Genomic DNA, 8,515 nt, shown 5'->3' with positions numbered 1-8,515 from the left:
TTGGATAAAAGATAAGTGTATTTGTTGCCATGACTAAGAGAAGGAGTAGAGTGTGTTTTAGAAAGAACCCTGGACTGAGATTAGAAGCTTCCAGAAGTAACTGCCAGGCACATTGTGTTCACAAGGATTCTGTGGCTGTCTTCAGGCTCCGTAGGCTATAGTGCAAAATTGATTTTTGCCAGAGGCTACTGGTGTATATTAGGTTAACCAGTAAGTTAGTTCATATTGCTACGAAAAAAACCTGAATCTTCGGCGATTTTCCCTAATTTATTCAAGCCTAAATTTCCTCATCTATAAAACAAGGAGGATAGACAAAATGATCTCTAATGCTTGAATTCTCTTCCATAAGGCTCGGAGGGAAGTTGGAAGGGTAGCTGGACTAGGACAGGATGGCCATTGTCACTGTTGGGTGTCATGGTTAATTGAAGGATCCAGAACAAGGGGCAAATCAAGTCTATCTACTTGGAAAGGCCACATTCAGCCTCTGGAATGGCCAATATTAACACCATGTCCAAAGGACTAGAGCTAGGATCTAGGTTTGAATCTCAGAGTCCAGAAATCCAACGCAAGACTAAGTTCAGGAGTAATACAATTTGAGGAAAAAATATAAGGAAGGATTCTAATTGGGGCAAAATCATGATGGCATCATAATTTTTAAACTTTCCTTTAAACCCCTCCTAAAAATGGACAGAAAAATCAAGACAGAAAAGAAAAACCCATGGACCACATCCTCAGTAAGACTAAGTGACCAATATCCCACAAGACCCAACGTATGTATAAGCAGGCAAAGCCACCTGCCAACAATAGGACTTTCACAGGTGCCACATGAGATATGCAGCGTGTGGAGAGAAGAGCCCAACAAAGGGCCCCAACTTGTGTGCAAACCTCTGCAAGTGAATCTGAAAACAACTGGCAAACTGGGAGAAGCCTCTACAGGTTTCCTATTTGGGTTTGAGTAAAGAAAGACCAAGGGACCACTGCATGGCAGTGGGAAGATCAGAGTGTGGCCTACACCTCTAACAAAATCTCCCTTCCGGAGGGACAATGATGCAACTGCTCGTAGTAAATCCAGATTGAGCTAGGTAAGAACTGGGACACCAATACTGAAAAATGGAGGGTCAGAGGAGCCAGATTTCAGAGAGAGGCCATTTTTTATTACTTCCTGGTAGCAACAGAGGAAAAAGACTTTGAGCCATTAAGCTAGAAAAACTACCCTGGTCCATCCCCACCCTGTCCACTGGAATCTGTTTTTAAAAGTATAGGAAAATGCTCCTTATTTAAACATCAACAACAACAAAAAGAATTGTAATTTAATTCTATATAAAGACTTAGGAATAAAAATAGAACATAAAATAATATGACACCTGAAATAAAAAAATATCTTGTATAGTTTCAAATATATGTCTAATTAAAATACATGACAACAATAATAAAAAAGGAGAGAAGGTAGTAAATAAAATAAAATAGTATAACACTGTTGCATTGTAAGGGAAGGGATAAAAGCTGTAAATGCAAATATACTATCTCCTTGCAGTCCAGACAAGATGGTGTAGACTCATCTCTCCCTGCTCCCACTCGCTAAGCACAACTATGAACCCTGAAAACAACACAAGAGGCAACCGGAGGAGATATCTCAAATGTGGTTAGAACAAAACAAATCAGTTTGGGAACTCAGGACTAGAGGAACAGCACTGTGGCAGGGTTCTTAGATCTCCCTACCCAACAGAAGGAGGTGACCTGGACCTGACCTGGTATTTTCTGACCCCTGACCTAGCAACAGAAGGCAGCGCAGGTAGGCTAATTCTTCCCCCACATCTAATGGGAGTCCATCTGACATCAGGTGAACCTAACACCACCAGCAAGGGGATTGATCAGAAGCCAGCTACCAATAAACAACCAAGGGAAATGCTCTACTTCCCTGCTGGGCTTGAGACTCCCCTCCCCCACCAGAGAGAGAGCAGGAGGGTGGGACTGGAGAACCCCATCTGCCCCCTTAGGCAGCAGCAGCACCAGTCAAGTTGAGAAAACTGCATCTTCTTGCCAGTTTCACAGTAACCTTGAAAACTAAGAGCCCACAATCATGGTGAAACCTAGCACCTGGCTGCCATTGGAGATGGCAGAATGGGGTTGCAGCTCCTTCAAAGCCTTCTTCTGAGAGAACTGTCATTATTTGACGGGTCAGGCTGTCCTCTGGAAGATCCCAGTTGCAAGGCTGTCTTTATTTGACCTGACTTGTAGCTCACCCAGTGCAAAAAAGCCTGTCTTCTGGGAGTGGTTGTAGAAAACATTTAGAAGCAATTGTTCAGCTTCACAGCTGCCTGAGGAGGTGGGTAACAGTTGGAGCAAACAAGCTTAAAAGGAAAAGCTGGTGAATGAGATATCTGCAAAGGCTCTTAAAAGCTCCTGTATATTCCTGGAAATTGAAAAGACTAGACACATCCATAGGGCTCTGTGCACACCCAGGGCAGTGCGTATAGTCAGTGTCTTTGTCTCTTCAGGATGCTATAACAAAATACCACTGACTGGCTAGCTTATAAACAACAGAAATTTATTGGTCACAGTTCTGGAGGCTGGGAAGTCCAAGAAGGCTGCCTTCTGGTGAGGGCCCTATTCCTGGTTTGTAGCTTGCACCTTTTAGTTGGGTCCTCATATGGTAGAAGAGCAAGGGATCTCTCTGGAATCTCTTTTATAAGGCACTAGTCCCATCCATGATGATTCCACCTTCACGACTTAAGCACCTCCCAAAGCTTCTACCTACTAATACCATTACATTGGACATTAGGATCTCAACATACTGATTTTGGGTGGACACAAACATTCAGACCATAGCATTCAGGAAAGACCTGAGAAGGCCCTAAGCTCTCCCTGCTGGCTGACCTTGAGGTTCTGTGAAAACAGGAAGGGAAAGCTAAGGTAGAGTTGCCAATTACCTGAGTGTTGAAGGCATGCACCAACACACACACAGAGCACCTTGGAAAAGACTGGAAGACTCACTGGTTCTAAGCATTTAAGGAAATCTCTGTCTGATTGATCACTAAGTTAACCAAGTAGAGAGTTCAGTGGCTACACATGACAAAAAGTACAGTCTTTACAGAATTATTTCACAGAAGCCACTAAACAAACAAACAACAATAACAGGAAAAACCCTAGGGAGGGAGGAATCTGATTTCCAGGATTGCCACATTATATTATCTAAAATGTCCAGTTGTCAACAAAAAATTATGAGACATGCAAAGAAACAAGAAAGTAAGGCCCACGCAGGGGAAAAAAGCAATCAATAGAAAATGTCCTTGAGGAATGCCAGATTTTGGATTTACTAGACAAAGATCAGTTATTTTAAATATGTTCAAAGAACTAAAGTAAAACATGTCTAAAAATTAAAGGAAATTATGACGCCAATGTTTCACCAAATAGAGAATATCAATCAAGAGATAAAAACTATAAAAAAAGAACCAAATTGAAATTCTGGAATGGAAAAGCACAAGTTAAATGAAAATTTTACTAGAGGGTCTCAACAGTGTATTTTAGCAGGCAGAAGAAAAGGGTCTGCAAACTTGAAGATAGGTCAATGGGATTATACAGTCTGAGGAACAGAAAGAAAAAAAAAGAATGAAGAAAATGGACAGAGCTTCATAGACCTTGATGGTGGGATACCATCAAGCATACCAACATATGCATAATGGGAGACCTAAAAGGAAAAGAGAGAGAGAAAGGAGCAGAAAGAATTATTTGAAAAAATTATGGCCAAAAACTTCCCAAATTTTATGAAAAACATTAATTTAGATATCCATGAAACTTTTAAAAATCCAAGCAGGATAAACTCAATGAGATCCACATTTAGACAAATCATAACTAAACCGTCTTAAGACAAAGACAAAGAGAGTTTTGAAAGCAATAAGAGAGAAGTGACTCATCACCTACAAGGAATCCTCAATAGATTAACAGCTGATTTCTCATCAGAAACCTGGAGACTAGAAAGCAGTGATATGATATGTTCAAAGTGCTAAAAGAAAATAGACTTTCAGCTAAGAATTCTGTATCCGGTCCTTCAAAATTAGTAGAGAAATTGACATTCCCAGATACACAAAAACTGAAAGACTGTTGTTATCAAGCCTTCCCTACAATAAATAATAAAGGAAGTCCTTTCAGAGTGAAATGAAAGGACACTAGACAATAATTCAAATTCACATGAATAAATAAAGAGCATTAGTAAAGGTAATTATATAGGTAAACATAAAAGACAACGTAAATTAGTTGTAACTCTTTTTTTCTCTATGTGAATTAAAAGATAACTGCATAAAGCAAAAAATTATAAATCTATTGATGGGCACACAATGCACAGCCTCAAATATATATGTTAAAAGAGAAGACAGGCTGGAAAATCAATGGTTTAAGATTTCTTCTCAAGAAGCTAAAACAAAAAAGGACACAGTAAAGACAGAAGAGTTCAATGAAATAGAAAGTAGTTATACAATAGAGCAAAATCAACAAAGCTAAAACTTGTTTTTTTGTAAAGAATAAAAAAATTGATAAGCTCCTAGAGCAAGCTCAATCAAAAAAAAGAGAGAGAGAAAATCTAAATCACTATTAGTAAGAATAAAACCAGTGACATCACTATCAATCCTTAAGCCAAACAAAAGAATATAAGAGGATAGTATGAACAATTTTATACCAATAAATTAGGCAACTTGAATAAAATGAACAAATTCCTTGGAAAATGCAACTTACTAAAAATTACAGAAGAGAAAACAGAAAAATGTGAAGAGTCCTATATCTATCATAGAAACTAAAGCGAAATATGAAAACCTTACCACAAAGGAAACCCCGAGCCAAGGGGACTTCACCAATGAATTTTTCCAAATATTTAAGGTAGAAATAACATAAATACTACACAAACTCTTAGAAAATATAATAGAAGGGAATACCTTCCAATTCTTTATAAAGCTAGCATAATTTCTACACTAGAACCTGATGAAGACGTCACAAGAAAGATTAATTTCAATCTCTTTGATGAACATATACACAAAAATCCTGATGAAAACATTAGCAAATCAAATCTAGTGAAGTGTATCTGTAGGTATGAGTATGTGATTAGGGATATACTTTTTCTGATAATACACTGACACTAAATGGGATTTTATTCCAGAATTGCAAGGCTGGTTCAACATTCAAAAATTAGTCAGGAGTTCCACTTCCAGAATGACAGCATAGGGAGTCCCACGAACCTGCTCTCCAGCAAAACTAGCAAAAAGCATGGAAAACAACAACAGAATTTTAAGTCTCTAAAATGGTCCTATGGACATGCAACAAATAAAGAAATATTTATTTTTACAAAGGTACTAAAACTCAGTAAGAACTGTAAGAGTCTGTGGTATATAAACCAATGTCGCCAAACTCTCTCCTTCCTCCCACCTTAGTGAGACGGAACTCCACTCCAGATTGGCACAGCCAAGAATTCAGGGCCACTTCTTTGCCCCTCCCCCAGCTCCTAGTAAGAGGGCTATCTTCCCCTGCAGGGCAGGGCATCAGATTTCTCATCCTGCTCCTAGCTACCTGTTGCTGAGGCCAAATTCTAGGCTAGTGCAATAGTGAGGTGGGGACTCCCTTATTCCACCCAGCCCACAATCATGGGATGGAGGTTCATAACCAACTTGCTTATAAGCCCAGCATCACCCCATGCTAAAATGAGACAAAGCAGGACGAGAAAATTATCTTTCTCGTTTTCAAACATCGGTTTAAAAATATTGGCGGTCATACTTCTTATTTATTTATTTTTTGTGAGGAAGATTGACCCTGAGCTAACATCCGTTGCCAATCCTCCTCTTTTTGCTGAAGATTAGTCCTGAGCTACCATCTGTGTCCATCTTCCTCTATACATGGGATGCCACCACAGCACGGCTAGATGAGTGGTGCATAGGACCACACCTGGGATCCCAACCTGCGAACCCGGGGCTGCCGAAGCGAGCGCGTAAGCCTAACCACCACGCCACCGGGCTGGCCTCTGCAGTCATACTTCTTATGTTATTGTCATCTTGTTTGCTCTCTTCCGTTTCCTCCTGTTTCCGTTCCTCCCTTGGTGGGGCTTGGTGCTTCTGCTCCATCGTGCTGTTTTCTCCCCAAGTGTCCGAGGCTTCTTGATTTTGTGCTCACTCATTGTTAGGTTTGAGGTCCCCTGTTCCCACATCATTAGCTGTCGTCCTTACTTGGGGTACCCTGCCTCCAGTGTTTGAGTGGAAGGGGGAAGTGGACAATGGCTCATCTCCTGGATGGGAGGCTCCCTGTTTCTCTTGGGTGTCTCCAGGCCCAAGAGTTTTATGGAAGCTGCAGCCCAAGGGCACACCCACTCACGGCTCCAAGCGGAGAGCCAACACCTCTGCTGTACCTATAAGGTACAAGCTGGGCCGAGAGCCGACCCCAGCAGGCTGCACTGAATGTAGGTCACCAACCAATCACTTTTCAGGTTGCCCAGGTCCCCCTGCTGAACCTTGTGTCTGATGCCCCTAAGCCCAGAGCATCTCCAAGATAGTGGCTATCCTTTTGCTACAGCCCTCTCTTGGTATGCTTTGGGCTATTATTTTTTCCATTAATCTTATTCCATCTGTTTTCTGTTTTTCAGAGATTACCCAAAATTTATGTTCATCTTATGATACTCTTCGTTTTTCTGGCGTTGCTATTGATTTGTTCTTCTAGAAATATATTTTTTTCTGTTATTGTTAGGGAATTTTGTTCCTGCTCCATTGTGCTGTTTTTCCCCAAGTGTCTGATGCTTCTTGATTGTGTGCTCATGTGTTCACATGTCAGGAGCTGCTGTTGTTGTTTACTGTACCCTGCCTCCAGTGCATTAAAGGAAGGAGGAAAACTTGCTCCCCGGGGAGATGGGCAAGAAGAAAGTTGGAAAGAAATAATGACAGAAGTGGGAAGAAGAGGAAAATGTGTGTGCTCAGTCAGCCCTCTTGAACCTATCTTTATTTCTAGTCTAATTTCAATTACCTTAACTTGGATCTCTGGTGCTTTTAGTTATGAACTATATGTCCTGGCATTCAAACAGTCATCCTGAGATTAATTCCTAGAAGAGGTTCAACTTCTCCAAAAATATATTTGCTTCAATTTACGTTTTTCTCACTTACCCAAAAGACATACCAAATTATTCATTGATTTTAGAGTACACATTCCCTGGAGACGGAGAGTCCCTATCACTAGATTACAAGCTCTTTGTGGGTCATGTATCCAGCACTCCAAAGCGGTTATTTGATGGTAATGATGATGAGGATGATGGCATTCAATGCATCCTTCTGTTTCTGACGGGGTCACTGAGTGATGGTATTTTGGAAAGCCTGGTGGCATCCATTTAACCTCAAAGTGAAGAATAAAACCAAAATATTCTACTTTCATTATTAAATTCTATAGCTTTATTATTTACTAAAACACCTAAAATCTTGATCTTAAGTACATTTTTTTAGCCTGTATCACCTCATAAACCTTAAAATTTGAGGAAATATCATTAGGTTTTGTAGCATAACATCCCAACATGGTAGCTGGTATTATTATTCCTATTGAAAAAAACTAAGGAACACACAGGGGTGAAGTAATTATTCATATGCCAAGAGAGGGAAAGAACCAAAGTGAGACGTTTTATATGTGGAAACCCTACACTACCCAATAGACTCTGATGCCAGCCCTTAATGGGCACTGCTTGTTCCTTATTTTCACAATTATACTTACACTACAATTATATTGAGAAAACATGCTGAGGCCCAAATGGGTATGATGCTCTAAGCATTAAAGCTGAATGATGGATGAGGAATTCCTACAGGATGGTAATGTGAAAGCCGCTGAACATAGTTAACATCACCGATCACTGCATTTATATACTGGCCCTTGGCAGATGGTTTTTTAAAACCAGGCACAGACTTTACAGGATTCACAGAGTACAAAAATAAACTATGGGAAGCATTTCAACCATCTGTGACACAGATGCACAGTGAGCAGGAGGTGGTGTGGATTTCTGTAGAAAGTGACCAGCAGTCATTCTCCAAGCTCAGAACTTATTGCCAAAAGCAGAAACAAGCCATCATCAGTGTTAATGGAGTTATTGGCTGAGTGGTAATGAGGCTATTGATTGGACAAAAGCTCTGTGGCCTTTTTTTCCCCTTGGAACTCCCTGAACGTGAGCATGTACAGCATCACAATGGAAATTTCTCTCGACAAATCCTTTCCACAATGTTCTGGTAAATCTTCTTCACAAAGTAGTCCTTAAACGTATAACTCAGTTTCACATACTACCTAACTATTGGTGTCCATTCTCCAGAATCATCTGGCCAAAAAGCAAGCAACTAGGCTAAAAAAAATTAAAGACATAAAACAATCCTATCTATTCTGCATTGTCTTCATTCACAGCTCTTTCTGGGCCAGTACCCATTTCTCAGACTCCCTCACATACACACTCCTACTCTTTACTCACGGCATTAATTGACTGTAACCACCAAGGCCTCCCAGGTGACCGCATTCACATGTG

Source organism: Diceros bicornis, chromosome 40 (genome assembly GCF_020826845.1).
Source record: "Diceros bicornis minor isolate mBicDic1 chromosome 40, mDicBic1.mat.cur, whole genome shotgun sequence".
NCBI classification, from domain to species: Eukaryota; Metazoa; Chordata; class Mammalia; order Perissodactyla; family Rhinocerotidae; genus Diceros; species Diceros bicornis.
This window is presented reverse-complemented; position numbering follows the sequence as displayed.